A 27,309-nucleotide genomic window follows, 5' to 3' on the forward strand; every position below is an offset into this window, starting at 1 on the left:
GGAACTAGAAGGCCATGGACTCATTAATAAGCGAGACAAACTTAGAGATGTGGGCAATAAACACTACCTTGTTGCACACAAAGGTTGTCGGTCAAAAGAAAGGGCAATTGCAGAGGATGATACCGAATGGAGGGTACAAACAAGTGTTAAAGAACCACATGTAATCTAAAATCTCAGGGATACTTTAAGGTCTAACCACTACACCAACACTATTCTTTAACGTCGACTTTACAATGACGTGGTTAACCACATAGAACGCTTAGTAAACGGCTAGTTATCCATATTGCAGGATAATTCAAATTTATGCAAGTTACTATCGTAGTCCAAAAATACAAAAACCGAGTAAAACCCAGCCATGTTAGAAACGTTAGAAGCTTCAAACAAAGGATTGAACTCGTAATTATATCCATGTATTCTGTGTAAAATAATTTTGCAATTAACAATGTCCCTTTGTACTACCAGAGAAATAATTTTACATGCGACTGTAAGCTACACAAGTGTTTTGTGTTAGTTTCATTGAGAATTCAAAGCAGGTAAACATTTTCAGTTGCATAAATCGTTTTCACGATTTCCACGAACCGCGAAATTGCCTTTTGTTGATGGAGAAAAATGCGACTCTTTTGGAAGGACACCAAGTGGAAAAACTATTGTTTTTGTCTATATGTTGATGTTTGTTTCAGCGCGAATACAGAATAATAATGACTGACGAAAAAATATTGCATACTTGTTCGTTATTTGCCTATTTGTTTGAGACCAATATTAGAAAGTTATTACTGTATTAATTGCGTTCCGTATTACCGCGACGTCCGTCGTTCCAGAAACAGAGCCTTGGTGGAACAAGCCCACTGAAGTATTTTTGGACCGATTCGACTTCTTCTTCTAGATTTCTTCAAGAAAAGAGCGTACTATTTCTTAAAAGGCCGACAACGCACTCGCGAGCCCTCTGGCATCGACAGTGTCTATGGTCAGCGGAATCAGTTAACATCAGGTGCGCTTCCTGCACGTTTGTCCCTGTTCTATAATTTGCTTTACTATCATGGAATTTAAATGCTTTTCTTGTTATATGTATAAAACACAAAACGATTTACTTTTTAGTTAATAGAAAAAGGAATATACTTCGGTCGGATCCAATTGGTGAACATAAAAATATAATTCAAAAGATCGTCCCTTTGTCAACACTTATCAATGTTAGAAGAAACTTAAGAGTTGTCAAAGTTCACTTTTGTTCACCTTGTATTCAATTTTGTTATCTAAACTCTTCAAAAGAACTTATTCTATTCACTGTTAATTGTTTTCGCGATGACAATGTTCCAAGCTTTTCTTGAAGACGACGGAGCTGTCCAACTGTCGAAACTTTACTCATTTATTTTGATCATGCAAATCTGAAAGTAAACCCTTCTTCTATTTTTATTCTTTCAGCAATTTTTCTCTTTAGTTAAATAAAATTTAGTGAAAAACTCTTGAACCCACGTTCACCGTATTTTTACATTTCGAGCTAAGAGTGTCAAGGCGATATTATGAGACACCATAAACACAGTAAGTAAGTCGCTGCATTTTAAATAACAAATAAAAACTATTAATAAGAGAAGAGGGTTCTACAAATCTATTACATTTGAAACGTTAAATTTGAAAACAGAAAGTAAAAGTAAATTTAGAATATTGTTTATGCTATAGAAAGCAAATCTAGCAACTGTGTCACTGACTAAAGCGCCATCTACTGCCCATATACGCCTATAACACTGGGAGTCTTGAGGTTGTATTGCCGACCTTTAAGATGATGATGAATGATGGATGATTCCTTGAAGGATATAGGATAAGAGAAATGCCTCTAGCAGCTGGTTAAAGGTGGAACATGATGCGTGTTGATATTCACATTGACGTTTATAAGGGTTCTATTATTAGTATCTATTTTTTTCGTGAATGATTATATATTTTTTTTCAAATAAACCTAAACATAGCAATCAAAATATTCATAGTAATCATAAAAAAAAATTAATCAAATTTAAAAAGATTGGTCCCTGTGGCAGTGTACCTTTAACATTGGCAGCATTTCCTCACCATATTGCGATACCTATTCGTTGAGCGAGGAAAGCACCAGCCTTGGGGTCACCACTCCTATCTACCAGGCGATAACTTAAATATTTAATTAGCGTCTGAGCACTTGAACCTCACGGCCCAAGAGTCTCTACTCCAAAGGGAACAAAATTTTAGTTAGAATTGGGACATGCATAAATAAAAAAATAAACAAAAAAAAACTTCTTTTGATAAGTCTTGTTAGACAATTATTGCATAAAGTACAATATATACTTACAATACGTCTTTAGACCTATAAGTATATTAGGCACGGAATCGTTTGATATAATTGAAAATCAAAATACCATCAAGGGTAATTAAACTTCGTTATGAAAATGTGGCCCAAGTAGTCAAGGACGATGTTGCTTGTCGGTAATGCAATTTCGTGGTATTTCTCGTTTAGTCTAAGTATCACGCAGAAAAGTCTTAGATAGTAAGCAAATGAAAAATACAACAAAACAATAGGTTCAATGAACTTTCAAACCATTTTAGCATTTTAACGAATAACACAAATATCGTTTTAACCGAAAGACAAAAAGATGAATGTATAGCGATAGTTTTTACTTTGCCGATATGATTTCGATGTCACGTACTGCAATAAAAATAGGAATATTCAAAACGTTATGATAGCAATTCAATGCACTGTGAAACTGAAACTGGTTGGCCTGTCATAACATTTTTAAAAACGGAAAATCTCCAATAGATTTCGGCCGTTTTTTTGCACATTGAGCAGTACACAACTACTAGTGGTGTAATTCACAACTTTCGTTCGTGGTTCGAGTCTGAGAAAAACAAAAAGTTATTTTTCTTACTACGTGCGCATTAATACTTTCGTTTAGTAAGAGAAGTCTTAGACCCAAAAATCGACGCCTTGTGACAAAGAACGATCATTGTAAGTAAAATCCAGCCTTATGCTTCATTCACAGCCTAATGGCTTAAAACGTGAATTTTGATTGCTGATACTGTACATTAGGTTAAGGATAACTGTATGAAACTTATCAACTGCCTTGTACACAGGTACTAAAACGACCTTATAAGAGGCGGCAAGCGGGCAGAAGGCTCATCTGATGTTAAGCGACACCACCGCCAAACAGTCACATTGCCAGAGGGCTCGCAAGTGCACTGCTGGCCTTGAAAGAATCGGTACGCTCTTTTCTAGAAGGACCCTTAGTCGAATTAATTCTGAAATACTTCATTGTATAGCTGGTTCCGCGTGGTGGTAGAGTGCGATAAAAACTGCCTGAAAACGCTCAGTTGTCGGACCGGACGTCGGACGGAAATTTTCGCATTCTGCCTTGACGGCTGATGATGAAATCGTCTGTTAGCGACAGACCTGTGAACTTCCTAAGAGCATGTTTCGATTTGCTAAAAATTCACGACATATGTCAGGCCCTGACCGATGATCGGATCGTATGAAAGGAAGTTATCAACGAATACACAGCACAGGAATAAATCACAAAAAACAAAACAAATATAAATGCGGATACATGTTTACTGTATAACTGTATACATTAATTCAAATATAAGTGAAAGGACAATATTTATTCTAGTTATATCTCGGTTTATTCATGTCGATCATTTCTAGGTATATAAGACATACTTCCACGTAATAAGTCAAAGGCATGAAATAGTACGTACAGATATATAAATGAATTAAGTCGTTATTTTCAAGGTTAGAACTCAAATTAACAAAATAATTTTTTCATTCCAATTTTATGGTTAGACAGTCTTTTAACATAGGATAACTCCTAAAGCCTACTTTTGTGAATTCTTCCATCTCTTCAGCAGATGGCCTGTCACTTGACGTGCTCTCTTACTCTCCTCCTGTTATTTATTTATATATTTATCAGGAAACAAACAGATACATCACTTTAACATAAATAATTCTTGAATACCATTATAATACATCTTTTGTCTTTTCATAAAAAAATCAATAAAAAAATAGTAACTGGATATGGAATAAGGCGCAAAACTTCAATTTTCTTTTATAATAATAATAACATCAGTCCAAATATTAATTAAATTATTTATGAGAAGGCATCCACAGATACAAGCCATTTAAGTCTCGTAAAGCATGATGTATGACTTTAATAAACATGATTACCACGATAATACAGGTGTAATGCCAGAGTCTCGTAAAGGCTTCATTATTAACTAAGAACCTTTAGAAGCTTTTGTAGATTTAAATTTAATTAAAAATTATTGTATTTTGTGCGATTCTAATTTACGGTTTAACTTCTCATTAGTTTTGAACTCCACGCCCACACCTCTGATATCTTTCTCCTCTACCATTTCAATAGATTGTATGCCTATAGAAGAGTATTAAATGAAACACATGCATAAATACGAGGCCAAGACGCAAAAGGTTTACATCAACTTACTCGTCGAAATACGAACACAGTTTTACAGAGCAGTTGTGGATTTAGTGTGTGGCTCTGATCCCTGTGTATGTTTGAACCGCCGCTGTGCACTGATAACACTCCCTCGTACTGGGAAGGAAAACTATGCATGCCTTTAAAAAAAAACAAAGGACCACAAAATAGTTACAGGAGGTCAAGACCAAAAAGGTTGTAGTGTCACTGTTTTTTTTTTAAATATAATGTTTGGATATTTTAAATAAAAATAATTTATTAATTAATATCAAAAAAATCACGTCAAATGTGTTTATGTTTAGAACTATATATTCTATATTAGGCTGTCGACAGGCTCTGCTTTGACACTTAATTGTATACTGTGATTGGCATACAATGCTTATCCCTTACACCGTATACTACTACTTCAATCTGCAATCAATAGACTATCTTATAATACAAGAAGAGAGCGCAAACAATTCTCTTGAAAATAAATCCATTAAACTTAATTCTAGTATTAACGACAAACTTGTATGTCAAAGTGTAAAATCGCAAGTTATATAAGTAGGATAGCTTTCTAGGAAAACCAGTAATGTTTGTACTTGAGACCTAACTTGATGTGAACAAGTACCGGCTATATATATATATATATATGTTAACAACTACTGATTTTATTACAAATTGACACTCTGAACATCAAATAAAATATTGTTATCTGTTAATTATTTTTTTCAATTTCAGGCCCATACGAAAGCTATGTTTTAACGTCGCCTCACAGATTATACCAGGAGGAGCAGAACTATTGAAACTCGTTTTAATATTTTTTTTATTTCATAAACTGATAACGTCATCGACACATCGTTACCCGTTAAAAATCTTAAACTCGCACGCTCTCATTGTACCTTTCGACACAATTAGCGTTTATCTCGTAACAAATCAATTACCGAATTCATTTTTCGCTACGATTACTATCCTTAACCTTAATAAACGCAGTGTGGGGTGTTAGATCGGCTGTGATATCTTTCCGATTGAGCACTGTACGGCGAACGCTTGTGGGTTTGGTATTTGTTGAGCGCGCACGCATTTCTTCCGCTAGCTGCTCAGTACAACTTTAACACTACCAGCGACCGAACTTTTAACGTGAACTGTGAACGAACTCTGTGATATATGTGATTGTGTTTGTTAACATAGGTGAGTCGACTTTCGTTTATAATATTCGCGGTCACTCTCTCCTGCTAAGAAAGCGTAAGACGTAAAAACTGTTTCTCGATTCATAACACGACAATTTTTTCTTTATTTTATACGCTGATTTGAAATTTATTATTGCGGTATATCTTAAAGGTTTTACATGAATTTTTACTCTCTTAAATTCCTCTCTACGTAATTAATATAATATAAAAATTGCAACTTTTTTTTTAAATTAGACAACTATGACTTTAAATTATTTGTAATAATTAACTAATTAAACTTGTAAAGGCGATGTTAATATTTTTAATTACGTCAATCAAAAGTATTACGAACGAAGTGTTTAATGTTTTATTGTACATTAGTGTTGTATTTGTATTAGATAATATTTAATTAAAATTTATAGCTTAATTAATTAATTTATTACTGTAGTCCACGATATGTTTTTATGCTATTAAGTTATCTAATAAACAGTCTTTCTGTATTAATTCAAAATAATTTAGTAAATGTTGCTAAATAAATATAAGACAATTGGAAAAATTCATATAAAAAAATTGTATATATATTATTGGGCTAAGTTTAAATCCTATTTCGATCATAAATCTAGATAAAATTAATTACATAAGTATTTTAGAATATATAAAAAGTATATAAATCTTAATGTAATGCTGATACATACAACTAGCCTAAAATATCTCAACTATTTTGTATACCTCTTGGAAAACTGCAAATGGAAAAAGGTGAATTCGTCGTCAAAACTTTTTTTAATTGAAATTTTTATTTATTTCGTTCTAAATATCACATACATACCACGTATAATACAAAAATGCTTTGCAAATGTTTAAGGTTAAAGGCAAAGTGTGGAAATTTAACAGAATTAGTATGCAATTGCCGTTCAATATTTTTTTGTTTTTTCGCAACGTTGCGGTTCACAGTACCTGCAATAGTAACAACCGTTGCATAGAATTAACACTTTTTGACCTACACAATTATCCAATATGACTGCATAATAAAGCCTACTTTGTTAATATTGTGTTTCTGAAACCGTGTAATTTTTAAAAATAATTCTGTTACGCCAGTTATAGATCAATGTTTTTATTTTATAAGTTACTGGTAGATTTCTTTCTTTTCTGATTTGTGTTTAATTCCACTATTTTGACACATTTATCCAATCACATTACACCATTTTCATGCTTTATGAGAGGAAGACCGTTATAGCGATGACTTTTATTGATTACGCTATTTAATATACGGTTCACCGGGAATCGAACTCCGGGCGAAACCTTAAGCATAAAGTAAAAGGCCGGCAACGCACTCGCGAGGCCTCTGGCATTGAGAGTCCATGTCCGAATGCCCCCTGTTATATTAAAAAAATATCTAACTAGTTTTTATAAGGTAAATTAAATTATCTTAGATATTTTTTTAGCATGAACTCAATATTTAAAGACATACTCGACTCCTTTATCAAGATATAATTATTAAAATTTAGAACAACTTTCTATACAAAATATCCACCTACAGCAGGACAGATTTAGTTCAAACGCGTAGGAGGTAATAGAAGGAATTTCAATTAATTTATTATACTTACTAATAAATAGGATTAATTCCATGTTCTTTTTAGGTGATATTTTATTTTATTTTTAAGTATTATATAAATGTATATCATCATATAAAATGTCATGTCATGTCAAATATAATATCATATAAAATGTTAGCAAAAGAACTGTAGATAATGTTTATTATTTTTTAGTATATTACATAATATCATGAATGTAAATGTCTTGGTGGTAATTTAAAATTAGTAGAATTATAATAATTGAGTTCCCAAAGCTAAAAATATTTAAATTTAGGCATAAATACGTCACATTTGTCTATGTTTAAGTATCTTTCTTCATGTAAGATATTAGCCGATCTTTCACTATGCCACGGAGTCTTCCAGCAGCCTAATGGCCTGAGTTTGTCGGTTCGATCCCCGGCTGTGCATCAATGGACTTTCTTTGTATGTCATTCAACATGCGCTCGACCGGAGAAGGAAAAACATCGTACGGAAACCGGCTTGCCTTAGTCCCAAAAATTCGACGGCGTGTCGAGGAGGAGGCTAATAGCCTACTTGCCTATATGATTGACAAATTATCATTAAACAGATACAGAAGTCTGGCCCACACCTAAAAAGGTTGTAGCGTTTATTTTATTTTTATGCCACGTATTGTATCTATGCGATTTTAAAATATTTATTTATGTTGCATTCTATGCTATAAAACATGTATGTATACAGAGTGGAGTAAACATGTTCAATGAACGCTAACTTGTAATTAGTAGTTTTCTCTCGGACAATCTCACACTACATACTGTGTGATCATGGTGACCCAGAAAACCACTCTCACTGTCGCGGAGAAACAAAAACTATGTTTTCACACTTTTGGCGATATGCGTGGTTCTAGAATATTATTCTAGAATTGAATATTTCTATTTACATATTCATAGAGAATATTTAATACAATGTTAATTAATGCAATATAAATGATATTTTTTATTCCTTTGCGTACTGGTTAGAACACGATTTTAACAGCTTTTGTTTTTTTTTTATAAAAGAAGAAAGACCTTTTTTAGGACTCGGCCTCAGATTTCTGTATCTCTTTCATGATCATTTGTCAATCTAATAAGAAAGTTATCGACTTTTTGGATCTAATACAAGCCAGTTTCCTCACTGTATTTTATTCACCGTTTGAGCGAATGTTAAATGCGCACATAGACAGAAAGCCTATTGGTGCATTGGATTGAGCCTACGACCTCAAGGAGTCACGAGAACTCTGCTACTGAATGCATTTTGTGTACCGTAATTGACTGATTATGTGGTCCAATAATATAATACCAATTATTATATACTAACAGGGTGTAATAGCGACTTCGCTGAACTTTTTTCTATTTTAGGAATAAATACATTTTACACAGAGATAATGATTTTAGACCATAACTTTTGACTATAAATAACTGGACTGTTTTTTATTATGATAATTAATATGACACATGCCTATTTTAATATGGCTGATAGTACAGTTTTTTTTTATAAATCTGAAATCACCACTAGCCACAATAAACAATTTTTTATTATTATTTAATAATTATATATTTTTTATTTTCCTGTACTTTTTGAGCTTATTCATAAAAAAAATATACAAAATATATATCCTTATGATATTGATCTCTTTAATGTCGCATAACACTGCCGGTGTCAGTAAAATTGTATGCCTATAAAATTCGGTCAGTGTTAAGGCCTACGACGAAGCTAATTCAATAATTATATTTAGTCCGATTTCTCAGGTAATTTGTATGATAAATCAAGACATAAGCCAAATAGAGCGTGGCCAATAAATAATCGATTTATAAGAATTGCTAATAATGGTTTCGTAAGGTAATATTTCACAAATTATAACTAGTATGCTACGACACTCTATCATAGGCTTTTTGTTGTATCGACTGTATATGCTATAGATTTGTCATATTAAAACCTAATATAATGTAGCATTTCGTAAATTCAAGAGTTATAGAAGGTTCAGCTAATGTTAAGCGCTACCTCTGCCTATGAAGACACACAGCCAAAAGGCTGCAAGTTAAAACGGTTTTTTTTAATGCCATTTATTAAATGTTTTCAACAAGTATATTTGCTTAATAGGTTCTGCGGGCTCTTGTTTTTATAGTATTCCAGTAATTAAATAATGTCCCAAAAATTTTATGGACGGTTCAGACAGATATTATCACATACCTTTGCATAAAGTTAATCTTCCTTTTGAATAAGAATTAATTTCCAATACAGTCTTGATTAATGGATCTCAAAGGTAGCGTGGTACATGATAGATGACAGACGATAGTCGTCTGTAATCTAGGAGATTGTGTATCCAACCCAAAAATGGGTTTTGATATAACGCTAACTAATTGTCAAAACAACTTTATTGTAAAAACTAATACAATGTCCATAAAAGTAGTGGTTTATCTTCTGGAGCCTGGTTGGACGTACGCTTAGATTAGTTCTGTTTCCACTATTATATAAGGCTTTAATAATATATTGTCAGATAGTGTCATAATATTTACTTCCTTTAACTTAAATGAACTGTTTTCTGAAGTGTAACATATATTATTTTACTTTAAATTGTTCTATTGGATTTAAAAAAACTAAGTGATGGAGCCTATTAAGTGTTAAAATATTAAATATTTGATAACAATAATCTTTAATCTCCATCGTGAGCGGTTTCGTAAAATTGTTAATTAGACTAATGAATATTCACAAAATTACTAGGCGTAAAGGCTTACTGAAGGTAAAACATATGCATATTTGTAATCAAAATATAACAATAAATCTGTATTGTTTATGAAATTCAAGGTCGTTTTTCTTATTTCAAATTCACTTTCTATTTTGTGCGTGTTATGTGTATTTATGGGTTTTTTACACGAAATTCGTTCAAAACTTGCGAAGGCAATGTGTAATTCTAAAACAAATAATAATACAAAATTATTTACTACGCGTAATAGATTGTATTATATTGAGATATATCTGATATCGCTATAAACGCATGTCAGATACGTTTCGGATGAGAACTGTATATAAAATGTAAAAAGATTATATAAGATATTTACAGAGATATTCTAGTCAAGTGATTGTGAGGCTTCAGAGTGCGACTCTCATATCTGAGGTCGTAGCTTCGATTCTCGGCTGTGCACCAATGGACTTTCTATGTGCGCATTTAACATTCGCTCGTACGATGAAGGTAACCGAGATGCCTTTGACCCAAAAAGTCGACGGCGTGCGTCAGGCACATGAGGCTGATCAACTACTTGTCTATTAGATTAACAAATGAACATGAAACAGGCACAGGAATCTGATACCTAGACCTAAAAAGGTTGTTGCGCCACTGATGTTTTATTTTTATGTACTATGTAGTAATATTATAAAGTGGATTTAAATTGTTGTATGTCTTGTAACGAATTAACTTAAAAACTTATGGACTGATCAAATCTTTTACCATTTAAATCCTACATTAACACGGGTACAAAACTTTGTAAGTAATAAATGTACAGCCGTGTGAAGTTGGGACAAGCTGACTTATACACTAAAACAAAAAATCGTACAAAAAAATCAATTCATACGTGAATAATATTTTACCCAAATGCATCATAAACATAAATTCTGTTTCGTTCTTAAAAATTATTCAATTATTAACTTTAATGAACCCATTATTGTTATAATCAAACAGAATATTTCAGATGAAAATTAGACCACAAAATTCGAACATAGCCTAGAGTTAATTAATGTATTACATAATTAACAATCAAATTATGCACCAGTTGAATAAATGTCGTACAAAACGTGTTAATTTGCTATAATTTTGATTTAATTGCATTTTATAGAAATGAACACGCTAGCCCTCTGGAATTAAGTGTCCATGGGCCTAACAAAGGGTGAGATTTCTGCACGTTTATCTCCAGTTCTATGAAAATCACCTCGATACTAAGAGGTGACGAAGACTTTTTGAGTAAATTATAGATTCATACCCGCGTTTGTAGTTATTATATTTTTTATTATACATTAATAGGACACAGCCGAGTTTCAAACGCACCATATAGTACAGTAACACGCTCTAGGATACAGTGCTCGATCGATATGATATTATATAAAATATCTTACAATAATAAAAAATATTAATTTCTGTTTATTTCTTGTTATACTAATTTGCACCCGCAAATAAAAATAATCCAAAACTTCACGTTTATACCACTTTCCAGTGTGGGATTATAAAATGCAATTTATGCGAATCCAAGCTAATAATTTTGCACACCTTCGCCTAAAACATATTAGCTTAAAATGTCTTATCTTAAGGAAGGCTGATTTATATTATCGAACCTACGCCCATACTGAATTAATTATCTGTAGCCCTTTTTAACTTTTTATACTCAAAACCCACGCTTGGGACAAGAATTTAAAATATTATCCTGATAAGTGTACAATACTGTTTATCTAAGATTAAGTCAATAAACATATTAAGTACTTAATTTGCGATTTTTCAACCGAAATAATTTTATAATTTGAAGAAAATGACGTTATTACGTACATGTTTTTAAAAGGAGAAATTCATCTGTTTAAAATTTCATTCTGTTAAAATTAAGCTTTTTTCAAAGCCAATACACTGGCATTCACAAAAACCCGTCGCAAATTTATCCATCAGTATTGTGAAAGTAGATATAAGTTATTCTTCACACGTGATACAACCATAATCTAAAGATGGCAGGAGACGCTCATAGCGGTACTCTGACGTAATACATTGTAATGACTTGGCTATTGAGTCAATAACTTGAACATAATAAAGCCTCTTGCGGGACTATTATAACAGAGAATTCTACCTCTTTGTTATAAACATAATAACTGAAATCTGTGAGGTCTATTATGTCCTATAACGCTCGGGTTTATAGAAGATATTATTAATTATAAAGCTGTACATTTGTGTCGTCTCCCTGATAATTCCATAGAAATATTAATTCAATACTATTTTTATAATATACTCCACACTTTTGTGAATTTAGATATTATATAATTTTTGTAGATAGATTGAAACGGTAGTAACAATAAATTAAAGTATTTGTGAGAAGGAGAAATCACGGAATCTCTTTTCTACACATAGCCACAACTACACAAATAAGTTCAGAACTTGTCATAAACAAGGAATCTACGTAGATAATTAAAAGAAGAATTCATTTTATCTATACACACTCGCTTATGTATAAAACATCCTTAATTTAATGTAAGATTTAACGATGTGCCTTCAATTACATTATCATCGCTAAGTCAATCAGCTCATAAGTACATAATTGATATAATCATGCTATATACACAAATGATTCAGCTACGTGAATAATTAATTATATAATACAACATTGGTAACTGACTTAATATTATTATGTACAATATAATAACGATCTTTATTTGAAAACAATTTGTGGTTGTGACAGCATTAATCTGATGTTAGTCCTCACACTAGACCCTGTGTTGATGGGGACTGGACTTGAGCATGTTTAAGACAAAAGCAATGTTGTTTTGTATAGTTATTTTTCTTAATATACACGTAAATGTTATCAGCTTTGTATGCGACAGACCCGTCAATTTTATGTGTTTAAAGCAAAGTCCTCACGATGTTTTCCGTCACCATACGAGCAAGTGCTTAGTGCGCACATCGTTAGAAAGTCGATTGGTGTACAGCCGATGTTCAAACCTACCACTTCAGTCATGAGAGAAGAAGACACAAGGCCAACAATACTCTGAAAATTATAAAGGGATTGGAAAACAGGGATCTTACGAATACGATATCATATTAAACGGTTTTTGTTAATATTTTGTTTCTTTTTTGAAGACCATGAAGCTATGTAACATTATTTTAAATAAAAAAATAGCATTGTAAATTTTCTTTAAAATTTCTTCTAAGAAATTGAGTCTTATAAATTGTACGTAACAGAAACTTAAGTTTTTGAAAAGCGACGTTAAGACATCGAAATTTCTCGAAATGTTTCGCTTTCTTAGAAAATGTCTCGTTGCTGGGTTGAGGACCATGGAGTCATTGTACCAGCGTTCAGTGATCCCAGACCCGCGTCCTGAATACCAACAGAATTTATAAAGAGCTTTATACTTGTAAGATAAACTGGCTTTGCGATTTTTTGTATTGAGTAATGGCAGGAAAGCTCGGGCATATTAAATTATGTATGGTCGTTTTAAATTTCGAACTACTATGTTCTAAATTTCGAAATAAATGAGGTTCTATTAATGGTTTGGTTCGAAGTAAATAATTAAATGGGTCTCTCAATAAAACAAGACTAAAATAAATGTATTCCATTAATAAGAGTTAAAATACACTAAAAAGTATTTTATAACAATTTCTAATTGCTATTGATTGGTATTATTAGCATTAAATATATTATATTAATTATATTATTAGACTTTTGGTTTAAATGACCAGGAAATAATGAATGTCAAATACAAACAATAATTAGAACAATTGAGAACAGCCATAAAAAGAACAGTTACCTAGCAACCGAGACAGTGAGGTTGGTATAAGTTTTTATTATAAAACAAAAGAACATCACTGGGGTTCACAAGAATACAAAACAAAAACATTCTAGAACAAACCCCGTTGAAAAGAACGTAAACAAGTATATGAAATTTCATTGCCTGTATAAGTTATACCAACTTGCACTTGTGCAAAGGCAAAAGTTTATACGAGAAGAAACTGGCCGTAAACTCGGTCAAGTCGACGGATGTTCCTTTATTGCTCTTGACAGTAAACGCCTTGACTATCGGTAAGAAAATATTAGAAGAACCAAGTATTGGCTAGCTAAGATGACCTCTGCATTGGAATATTACTAACATTATTAGCTTTTTTATTTCTGAGGAGATTCTATTTGAGTATTATCGCTATTCCAAAAGTTACATACAACTAATGTAAGACTCGTCACCACCATCCTGCTCTAGCGACTATTGCGATACGTTATAGTAGTTGGAAATGGTGGCATATTCAATTACAGGTCCAGAACATTCCAAAAAAAGGAATATGAAGCCATCTTTGCTTAAACTCATAAAGACATTTTTAGTACCAAAACACGGAGTTTTATAATTTTCATTCATTAGCCGATAAGTATTTATTATATTCAATTAAAATATTTAAACGCGAACACGATTTTCTAAATAGTTTTATAAAATCGTGATATGACATTTAATAGTTTTTTGTGCTAAAACTGCAAAAAGATTGTGAATATTTTTAATTATAGGATAAAAAAACAGCTATTCCTTGATCATGTTTTTTGTGGACACCGTCAATTATGGATTTTATTTTTAATTTTGTTACCTTGTTAATCGAACTGTATTGCAACGAAAAATTAAAATACATACATGTCTATATATAAAGTATCTTCCGTTTTGGGGAAAAGGTAATAAGCTTGAAGAAGCTGCGAGCACTGGACATTCATCTATAATTGTATCGTTATAATAAAACCCCGTTTAATTTCCAACCATTACAAAAGTATAATACAAATATACATTAGATTTGTTATATACATTTTAAACACTATTTCGTATTGTATTAACGCCTCTTCGACTTTTTCCAAATATGTAAATCTGTCCATAGCTTTCATAGTCCATCTTCTATTTATTGTATTCCTTTCTTTTTTTGGGGCGCCCTTTTCTCCAATAAAGAGATTTTTCTTTTCCAAGTTTGCGACCTTAAAGAATACATTGAATCATTATTTAATCAATTATTAATACTGTAATAGTTGTTTAGTTATGGATAGTGGAGCTGCCGACAACAATGTAAATCTTGACTACGAATGTATAATAAAATCAACTCCAATACAAATGTTACATTAACTTATGTTGTGGAAACAAGATAAAATGGGAATAGACATTGTTCATACCGTCCGTTTCACCGTCTTTTTATACTCACATATTTCTTAAGACTTTTGTTTATCACTTTATCAAAACCTTTTTACGTCAAAGTTACTACGTTACTAAAAGAGGCCTTTCCTACATGTACGTAATGTTATGTATGCAGCATTATTTCCGTCATACTTTCAAGTTTCAAAGGTTTGGTTCCCGGCGGAATTGTTTCTTAGGAGACTATTTAGTGGTTATAAATAATCAATAAAATATGATTAATACTGACTGTGTTTTAGGGCGTTACAGAATATAATTGACAATCTATACCCGGATTTATTCGGTCAAAATGTGTTGGTATCAGCATCACTGGTATTCTGTAATAAGTTACAGAATACCAGTGCAGTGTAAGTACTAGCGACAATTGTACCGCACGATTCCTAACTTGCGATAACAGCAGCTTATGTTAAGTGATTCCACCGCCCATACATACTCACATTTCAAGATGCCTCGCAAGTGCGCTGCCGGTCTTTTAAGAATTGGTACGCTGTTTGAAACACAAAAGAAATGACTTCGTCTTTCTTTCGTATTAGCGTGCTAAAAGAATAAATAAACATAAAATTATATTACGGAGTTACAAATATGCTTAATATTTTGATTTTACTGACTATATTTCATATAGGAATCATTACACTTATTTTGCTAACGTTTTCTAATCTCTCGACACCTCTTAATACATCTAAACTCATCTACACCCATTTAAGTACGTATGTACATGTTTATGTAAACACATAAATTACTATTTGCAAGTAATTGTCCATACAGGTTTCTGCAGAAGGATATGTAGTAGAATCTATGTCAAGATCAAGGAGGCTGCATATTACTCACTGTTTATTTACAGATGCAAAGCGTCAATGAGAAAATTTATGAAGTCATCCACAATTATATGTTATTCAAATAATACAAAGCGATAGACAAAAAAAAAACAAAAGAAGTCCAAAACAGAGTTCTAGTGTGACAAAGATTCGAATTTTAAATAAACAACAAGTATAACTACGTAACTTATGACAGTAGATGCCAAACTAAAATCAGTAAAAATATAACTCTATAAATAAATCGAAGAAAAAACCCTAATAAAGTTTTTTTTACAAATTATATTAATATACACAAATATACAGTATTTGCAATATACTTAACCTACAAAGTAATAATGATAATTATTAGATTTTGGTCCCTATGGCAGTGTGTGTGTGACTTTTAATGCAATTTTCCTCGCTGTATTCGCAATACTTATTCGGTGGGAGAGGAAAGCATCACATCTGGCGTCACTGGTTCTATCTGTGCACTTGGACCCCACGGCCCTACAATTTTATATATTATAAATTGAAAGGTACTTCGTATTCAACAAGTTTCCCAAAATTCCTGAGTTCGTATAATGTTCGACTTTAAATAATTCTATTCGCTCCGAGTATAGATAGGAATACTAATTTCAACTCAAAGCTAATCTAACTTTTATAAAGAATACGTATTGTTTCAAGTTCTAATCGGGGATACTGCCTTTGTTAAGTCCGAAGGCGATAGGGGCTGATACAAAATAATGCACTTCCAAGTCGATACACTAAGTTTGAGATTCAATCTTAGTTGAGATTACTTGGGTCTTGTAGCCGGTCCATTTCGCTACGTCCTATTACTTCGATAGTTCACCGGTTCGCGTGCACTTTTATTTTTTACTTGGAGATGAGCTCAAAGCACTATAACTACGAACAATAAAAAAGCTAATTTGATTCTTTAATATCGTGAAAATTCTTTCGAGTTTTATAGCAGTGTAGTTGGAAATTTCATTTCTACAAATGTTTAGATTTAATAAAGAAAATGAAAACTATTTTCTTTCAACAAGCTTTATATAATTTTAGCGAAATAAAAGTTTACTAGGTAAAATTAAAGCAAACTTTTGATTATTACGATAAAAGTTTACACTCTAGTGGATTAAAAAAACTGGTCACCAGTAGAATTTTATGTTGTGCCTGATTAGATGTCGTGGTACAAGAAACAAACCTAAATTAATAAAATAAGAAATTGAAAACTGTTACAAATAAGCATTTGTTATACATAATTGTGTGGGCATCATCACTGTAATAGGGAATTATATATATAAATAATTACTATCACGAGGCAAAAATAATTAAGTCAAAATTTTAATTTGGAAAAGGTATTCATTAAATTCGACGCAAGTAACCTATCAGACGCTACAATTGTGATTTCTGTTAATAACTTACAATTGAACAGTTTGTAATAAAAACACAAAAAATTCGGAACGGTAAAGTTCCGGTTCAGTCGATTACATTTGACAGATAAGGAATATCCAGTATTTTATCTCAGAAATATCATAAATAAAACAAAAAAGATCGATTTTTGATTTGATATCTTGCAATAGTTTCATAAGTACGTCTTATATAGCGGTATCTCTATAACAATTTTAACAAGCTAGATTGAAACACAAAAAATACAAAAAGGTTTGGCAACGGCATCACAATAAAGTTTAACAACAATTAAAGTATTTGTTCAACTTTTGGCTGACAAACACTGGTGCTTCATACTAAATAACTGCTTTATAATAAGTACTAAAAGAATCTTACAAACTAAAAACACGTGATTTAAAAAAACTATAGATATAAAATGATACAGTGGCTTCAGAGTGTGACTCTCAACCCTCGTAGGTTCGATCCCCGACTGTGCCCATTTAACATTCGCTCAAAACATGATGAAAAATATTGTGAGGAGGCTTGCCTTAGACTCCAAAAGTCAACGGCATGAAGGCACAGGATGCTGATCACCTACTTACCTATTAGATTGTCATATAACAGATACAGGAACCTGAGGCCCAGATAGGCTTTTAGCGCCACGCCTTTTTTAATTGTTTAATTATTTTTATTCAGGAAATGAAATTTTAAATCCCCTACGGATGTGAGTCTTCAATTCAAAACTTTCAGAACTATACGGCGCTAGGTGCTATAAAACCAACTTGAGTATGAACCACCTAGGTCTTCGGGATCGCATATGCAGGACAGATACTATCATAAGCTTTCAATATTATCAAAACGGCATTAAAGTCACTTTAGAACCTAAATCTCTCACAAACACACTGTTGAACACTGTAAAATATTTAAAGACATTGATATTAATGACTTCACAGCTTAATAATATTATCCGGTCCGTTTAAATTGAACAAGTGATTGATTTTCATAAATAATAGATGCCAACGTAATGATTCGATCATCCTCGGCTAATACCTGATGTTATATTAACAAGACAGGAATACATTAAAGTAAGAATAGATTATTAATCACCGAGGGATTAAATATTTAAATCTGTCACAAATTAGAATTTATAACCTAAAATATAAAAGCAGACTATACCATTTCATGCGAGAAATCGCCTTTTTTACTCACAGCGCAAGTACTAAGATGCATCAAGTGAAATGTGCAACGCAAAAAACAGCTTCACGTGAGTTATGGTCGAGTGTTGCCAGTTCCGGCCTCGACTTTCGAATGAAAGCGACGCGTTTTGTTTTGCGCTCTCATTCCATTATTACCTGTGCCATTACGTCAGATTGTGTAACTAGAGTGCGTGCTCTATGATGCCTATAAAAGGGATGTTGTCTATTGGTTTTTTTTTCAAACTGGGTTAGACGTTCCAGTTTCGAACTTTAAAAATTGTTCTATGAAATAGAACGTTAGTTATTTTTCTATCGAATGTTTTACTACTCTGAAAGCAAATTTAAAACAAAAGAAGAACAGATGTGAATATTAATTTAACTGTTTATAAATAAGATCTATATATATAAAATTCTCGTGTCACAGTTTTCGTTGCCATACTCCTCCGAAACGGCTTGACCGATTTTGATGAAATTTTTTGTGCTTATCCGGTATCTATGAGAATCGGCCAACATCTACTTTTCATCCCCCTAAATGTTAGGGGTAGTCCACCTCTAAATTTTTATTTTTATTTTTTAGACAAAATTTTTAATTTCTATTTTTTTATGATACAACATACAAACATACATACAACCCCTCTACGATCAACCCCTATTTTTAATTATAGTAGAAATTTTTATTGAACTTTAAAAATGTTTCCTATATAAATAATATACATGGCAAGACGACGTTTGCCGGGTCAGCTAGTATATTATAATACTTTAAAGTTTAGATATTAGAGAAATGACCGACTTTGTTGTAGTTTTCTGTAAACGATAAATTAATCTGTACCACGATTATATTTATAAATAAAAAGACTTCAGGTCTGAGCCTCAGATTTCTATGATTATTTGTTAATCTAATATGGAAGTAGGTGATCAGCCTCTTGTGCTTAACACTCCGACTTGTCAAGCCGAACCTCGACGACCTCACAGATGCGAGGCGCTATTTTCTTTATCCCATAACAACTAAACACGCACGTACGTAATACGTACGATAATAATAATACGTAATAATCCCTGGACCGATTATTTATATTACCATAACATATCCAATAAATGAATGAAATCATAATTACATTCACCCGTAATGCATTTTTGCTAAACAGTTCTTAGTTGCGCACTGATTTGCATACCTGTTTTCTCCATTTGATATAACAATAAATAGGATTAATGTTTAACCAAATAGTTATTTAACGAGTATAAGAGTCCATCGATTTTATTCTGTCTCATGATATTTGACAAGTGAGTGCATGCCGGTTTCCTTGCGATGTTATCCTTATCGTAACAGCGAGTGTGCGCACATAGACCGTAATATATGGACATAGACAAAGGACTGAAAGTCCAAGCCGGGGATCAAACCTATGACCTCAGCGATGAAAGTCGCGCGCTTAAGCTACTAGACCGACACTGCTCTGAATCAGAATGAGAATTCATCTCCAGTATAGTATATCATTTTCTCTTTCTAGTCTTTTAAATACCATTCCAAATTTAAAGAAAGAAAATCCACATGTACACAGCCGTGATTCTAACGCACCACTTCGGATGGAAGTCACACCCTTAAGCCCCTAGGCCATCACTTCTCATTTACTTTCAATATTTAATCTCTCCCTGACAACGATTACTTAGAAACTCTGTATACAATATAAACGGGTTTAAAGTAATCTTGTTTAAATGTAAGACGACTCAATGGAAACAAATATCTTAGCTTCAACTAAGATCCCATAAAACTTCAACAGCTTCCGAAGAACATTTGGATTCTTCCGGCAATCCTCAGCTCTTAGGCAATTAATGGAATTAGTTGAACTTCGTGATTGACCAGTTAAGACTCACTGAACTCTGTTACTTGCGACCAATGCCATAAATACATTGAAAGCAGACCTTGCTTTTAATTCTATGAAATGTGACTTAATTTGAAATGAAATATTGTTAAATAATAAATCAAATAGTTTATAATGAATATGCATCATTGGTTTTCATTTTATAAACAGTGTTGCCAACCATAATACAGACCTCGGTATAAAAGATACCTTGTATCCCTGATACACTGGCGACGTCATGAAGCGTCGTATTTTAGTCGATATTGCAGCCGCGGAGAATTATATACAAATGTAGATTTTATAACGTGCTAAAGATACTATAACATACTATGATAATTATAAAAAAAGCTTTACTTAGAACCCTTTCAAACTAAAGATAACTGCCAAGCAGTTACCCGAAATATTGAGAAGCATAGTAACATACATTGATCACTACAACGAGACGGAAGGTCCTCACTCACCTATAAGTATAAAGGAATACAAATATGTATATAAAATGCCATTTTCAAATTCCATAGTATAAGACCACTTAAGATCAAATAAAAGTGCTCGTAACTTCCGATTTCAAAAGGACAGCTATTACTGGCTCATTGAACGCTTTATGCCCCATTCATGGTCATTAACACCCAATAAACGTATTGAACGTCTGGACTTTCCTACTTTTCAATGAGGGGAAATGGTCATTGTTAGGTCCAGTTTAATCAAGCCACTGGAGTTTAAATGAACGTCAGATTTGTTGACAGTTGCAGGTTCAAATCTCGCCATAAGAACCGTTTTTTTATTAATTAAATTTTACCAGCTAATTCCGTTGTATTCAAATTTAGAACTATAATAATGGATAAGCCTCTATCATTTAACATCAGATGAGCCTCTTGCCTGTTCGCCTCTTAATAAGGCAAAATAATACAACTTTTCCTAAAGACTAAAAGCAATATCAAAACTCGTTTAATGAAATTTTAATGGACTTTTTTTATATATCTAAGCTAATTGTCATAGTGAAATAAAATAATATGTACCAGGCGTCCATGATCAGAAGGAATATCTAAACAAAACCTATACGCATAGTATGTTAGGCGTAATCAAGCGTCTAAGAAGATAAGTGCACTAGACTCCCTCGCTGTTTGCTCGTAACCGACTTGATTAAAACGAGCCGGACACTTATGTGAACAAACTTCTCGACACCGCTGTGAAACTGAGTTTATTTGTTTTATGTAAGGATTCTAGGATCTTTAAGGATATATCTTCATTGTTCAGTTCACAATTGGCTTTCAGGCTCCTAAAACATTCGTTGCTTATTTTTTTACGCAATTCCTATTTATTTCGTTTCTTTTTATTGAAACTTATTTGGTTTTTTTTTAATTATGTTACTTATGTTGTAACAAAACAAATACGTAAGCCAGCCTCTAATAAATTATATAATTATTTAATAAATATTTACGAAATCATGTTTGATTTACATGACACAAGTTATGTATCGTCATATTGAATATGAATGACGTTACGTAGGTTATGGTTCCAAGATAGAAATTTCTAGTCTGTGACAATCCAAATTTGAAATTTTAACAAGCATGCATAATTATTTCATACTAAAATCTTAAGCGACACCGAAAAATTAGATAAGCAATAACTCTAAAATATAGAAGTCGAAAAATGTTTATTATTTGACTTCGATTTTCGACCATAAAGTTAATTTGTAAATTTAACACTTCTGCCTTACAAGTTTTATATTCATACACATTCCATTGGTGCACAGCTAGAATTCAAATCTACCTACGACTTCAGATGAGAGCCACACGCCACTAGGCCATCACTGCTCGTGGTAGGATTCCTTTTAAAAGAAAAGCAATTGTTCTCAATATGCAGACACGCTTATATTTCTACTATATTAATAACTTTTTAAGATATACAGTTAACACTATATGCGGACTACAAAATGATAATATGACTATGTCTGTGAAGAAACATAAGGATAATTAAAACCCAGTTTCCCGGCTTCTAGGTCAATTCCGGTTCTGGAATATCTAGAATCTCGTGCATAAATCGTATATAAGGAATGTTAATTTCCGTGCAATTTATGCGTGCCTATGTAAATGTCGTATAGGCTTAAATGTTAAAACAAATTTACGATATTGAAATATATACCTACATATTAAAGTCTGTTAAATAAATCAAGTACTCCACACATTGAAGTTTGATTTTGGCTTTGTGCCGGTGAAAAAAAGATCGCGGCAAAACAACTGAACCCGAATCAGAGATACCACGAAATAATATATATTTAGGTTAAAAAAAATTTCACATTTGTGATGAAAAAAAAAGCAATGGTTGGTTTTTTCTATGCATGATACAGGACGTCAACTTTTGGGTCAAGGCATTTCGATTTTCTCATTTTTTTTCGTATAAGACATAGAAAATACATTGGTGTACAGCTTCGAACCTACAAACTCAGATAAGAGTCGCATGCTGAAGCTACTAGACCAACACTGCTGGGGGTAGGATTCTCTTCAAATTAAAATCGCAATAGGCACATCCTTTTTCCATCCTGCGTCCATTACATTTTTAAGTTTGGCCGGTAGTGGAATCCAATACCCTTATAAACATAACGATTGCACAGAATCAGTTACGTTTAACTTACATAGAACACGGCCTAGATAAATTTAAATATTACAAAATCAATATGTATAAAAAATAATGGCATTCCTTGACCCGAATTGAGATCCTTTGTACAATGTTTTGTAGCTAATGATTACCGTCATTATGGTTACGTATCCGGGCACAGGCACATTTTCTCCAACAACAATTATTGCAATACTCAATACTGATGCAAATCACAGAAAATTTCAGTGACAAACCATTGCCTAGCAGTATTTCAATTGTCAATGGTTGCCATGGTAACAAGACCTTTAAGAAATTTCACCGTATTATTCATAAAAAAACTTACTTTATTTTAAATTATTCGTAATTAACGTTTTCACTCGTTGTTGTTTTTTTTATTTTACAGAATAATGTAATCCTGAATAATAAATCATGATATATACATTTAAAAACCACTGTGGTTTGTATTATAGAACCCATAGCTGTCATATTAAAGAGCACGACAAATGCATATCAAAATAGTTTTTTAACTTACTTTTTATGTAAATTAACATTAGGCTATATAATAACTGACTGGGTAGTATAACTATTAGCTGTGATATCAAATACCTTAAAGTTATGAAAATATTATGTATGTATTCAAAAATAGTGATAAGTTTACAAGAAAAAAAATACGCACAATGTTAATAATCGGAACAAACGCTGCCTGCAATTTTCCCGTACAAGACTATCTAAAGTAAGTAATTATTTTTTGGGAAAAGGGATACTTTTCTTTAATCCCAGAGGCTCTCTTATCCCTGCCTTTTAAGAAATATATTGAAGAATGGCTGTGTTAAAAGGCTTACTATAAAGGTAACGATTATCTAGTTGATTAAGGTGTCTGGGACTAGTGCTAGATTTAAAATATAAAGCCGGCGGAAGTAGAGCTAGTACTTCTAATTAATTTGCGCTATTTGCTTTGAAATAAGTGTTGTTTGATGATTTGCCATTTTAAAAGAGTACCGAGAGTTTTTTACGCCGGCTTTTCTCTCGGCCTACAACCTCTGTCTTCTTTGCCGATGAGTAGGGATATCTACTTATTCAAATTTATTGACGTGGAATAGATGATACCTTTATCTTATATTCCATATTAAACTTATTTTATTTTCTTATTTTTATCTCGCCATTAAATTAAATTTTACTAACAGTATTAATTACCGTTGGATCATGGCTCAGTAATGGTTGCCATGGTAACATACTTGTTATAATCTATGTAAAAGCAGTCATAGGTACACAAGAAATAGATAGCTAAATAAAAACTGGTCTCGCTATCAGTACAATCTCACTTCTTTGTTTTGTCGCAGAACAAATATGTTGCTTGGGAAGAGTTCAACGCTCGCTACGTCGCTACAATACTTGTCTTCAAATAAAACATGTACAATACCAGACCAGCTATTCATTACTAATTAATCTTGTCCACAACTCTCCCTACAATATTTAAATTAGATATATGAGAATCAAATACGTAGTCAAAATGTTCTAAGCGTAATTTAAGGCCATAAATATCACAGAATTATTAAGATCTAAGTCTTATTTTGATCAATTTTAATGAAGAGCTTGGTTTTCCTTGTTATATTTCTTCTTCTTCTTTAGTTGTGTTCTCCATTTCTGAAGGTGTTAGTGGCGCCGCACAACTTACTCTACAATCCCCAGTCTTCGGCAAGCATCTGCGCCCGGGAAGTAAGACCTGTAAGGGCCTTTAATTGATTGGTGTAACGAGTAAGCGATCGGCCTCAAGACCTGGTGCTCTTCACTCTGCCAGTGAGATAAATTTTTCTTTTTCACAACCTCTGCGTGTTACGGTTCCAAAAAAACTCAGGATGCGTTGGAAACAAAATGTCGTAAGACGATTTTTACCTACAACCGTCTTAGTATAAACAGTGGACACGTTTGTGTCCTTAGTGTTATATTTCGATAATATTTTTGTATATCGTAGGTCCGATGTAGGTTCGATGCTCGGCTGAGTACCAATGTACTTGTTATAGAAACAAGTATAGTATAGTAGTATATTGAATGCGGACATAGTATCCGCATTCAATATTTGCTCGAATAATGAAGAAAAACAACGTGAGGAAACCGACTTTTGTCAGGCACAGGAAGCTAATAACCTACTTGCCTATTAGATTAAAACATGATCATAAAACAAATACAGAAATCTGAGGCCCAGACTTTAAATGGTTGTACGCCACTGATTTATTTTTAAAAATAATCTATTGGTGCACAACCGAGATCTGAACCTCTCAGATTTAATAACTTAACTAGACTTGCAATTTTGAATTTATATTGCCACACGAATATTAAAACTCATTGATAATAAATAATTTATCTGGCCTATCACTTTCGTTAATGAATAGGATAAAATTGTTTGAATGGAATTCATAATGACATGACACACATCAAGATATCGCAAAGCTCTCACCCGACAACTTGTTGTCAACTTTCATTCATGACACTTGATTATAATGTACTCGATTCATATGTAATCATATTTATCCGAGATGTATCTTTGAGAGGCTTTAGGCTTTTTGTATTTTTATAATATAACTTACAAGACAAAAGCGTGCTGGGTTTTTCAAGGGACAATCTTAAATGCGAATAAAAAGCTTGTGTTCGTTAATAAGAGAAACAAAAATCTGCGACAATTATAAATTTTGATAAAAAAATAATATTGAATCGACAAATTTAACTTAAAGAAAAAATTTAAATGTAACATATTCAATACTGTAACAACGTCATTATCATATAAGTAAGTTATAATTAAACATATATTTGTTTTTGATGTTAAGGGATACCACCACCTATGAACACTCATTCTGCGAGTGCGTTGCAGGCCTTTTAAGAACAGTACGCTCTTTTCTTGAAGGACCCTAAGTTATATTGAGGAAATAAGGGTGAATTTTAGAAAATATCAAAGTACTTAATAAATTTCCTGTATAAACACACTTTAAGTTTATATTACGTAAATATATGACCTTATAAGTAATGGTGAAGCTTAATTGAATTTATTGTTTGAGACGTAACATAAAACTTGGTATTTATATGTGAGCATGCTTAGAAATCACGTCGAATATATTGAAAACGACTATTAGAACGTGCCATTTAATCGACTCACATAAAAACAATTCAATCGAAACACTTGTTAACTTATGTGTACAGGCTATTTATACATAATAAAAATGTTAACTTATACAAACTAACTTTCAATATTTTTATAAAAATTTGGTCAAAAACATAATTTTTGTAATGAATATGACAAATATAATACATATTAATTAATGAACCACGTTAACATTACATAGTTCACGAGGATTACCCAGAATTATTAGGTTAAATTCCCAATGAATTATTATTTCAGGCACAGAACAATCAACCTTATAAAAACATGTCTGTAGAAAGGAAGTGTCTGTCTCATTATATTACGGTTCATCAAAGCTAGTAAAATATAATACAAATCACTTCACACGTGATAGATACTAAAATACACACAGCCTTGTGCCGGTATTTAGCTGCATAACCAACCTTTGAAGACATCACTCACAATTAAATGCCCTTAAAGGACAGCTACCGTGACTAACTCACAATAAATTTCCTTGAAAAAACACCATGCATTATCATTAATGAACATTGTAGAGGCCGGAGAATTATATAGGTATATTTATATATTTTTTATACGTACGCGCGAACACACAGAAACGCGCGCGCTTGCATACGGATACATATACACATAGACACAAACACACACCAAATTATTTTTACGACTCCGTTTTCAATGTTTTCTTTTAGCACTTGCTTATTTTCTTCTTTTGTATCTTATGACAATGGCCTGATTGTACGTGTTCCGGTCATGTGCAGGAAAGACTGGCTATCAAGTCTCCTGTTACAGAGATCAGTCTCTCATATAGACTTCCAGATGTTATCATCTTAGTTTAATCATAATAACCTTCTATGTATATGTGAGAGAAGAAATAAATATTATTAATATACTTGATTTTAACTCCTATGATTGTTCTGTCTCTGCATAAGTAGTTGCTAAAATTGTATATGAACCAAACGACTATAGTGACGAATCATTAATGAACTAGGATCTGGTAAAATAAAACATCTTTAACGGATTATTATTTAAATAATGCAATGTTTTCACAATTTGAAAAACTTAAATCCGAGGACACGGCTTCGGTAGTTTAGGTACAGGACAAGCCACGCTTTACGAGACTGATGTAGCCCTCAGTAATGGAGAGGGACGAAAAGGCAGTTTGACAGTATCGATTTAAGAAATGCTGCTATATAAACGCCATCTATTGCCACAAAGTTTAAGTGCAATATTCTATGTCAATTTGTTCTACTACTTATAATAGATAAAAAACAATGAAA

The 27,309-nt window shown here is 32.4% G+C and overlaps 1 protein-coding gene across 2 annotated transcripts in view; it reads left to right on the plus strand.

Annotated features, from left to right (window-relative positions):
- Nucleotides 1–5,462: 5,462 nt before the first annotated feature.
- Nucleotides 5,463–27,309, plus strand: part of LOC123712106 — a 102,613-nt gene continuing 80,766 nt past the window's right edge. For both annotated transcript variants that reach the window (XM_045665059.1, XM_045665060.1), the window contains exon 1: nucleotides 5,463–5,615. The gene's annotated coding sequence lies outside the window, so the exon portion shown is untranslated. The remainder of the gene's footprint in view (nucleotides 5,616–27,309) is intronic.

This window comes from Pieris brassicae, chromosome 7, assembly GCF_905147105.1.
Source record: "Pieris brassicae chromosome 7, ilPieBrab1.1, whole genome shotgun sequence".
Taxonomy (NCBI): domain Eukaryota; kingdom Metazoa; phylum Arthropoda; class Insecta; order Lepidoptera; family Pieridae; genus Pieris; species Pieris brassicae.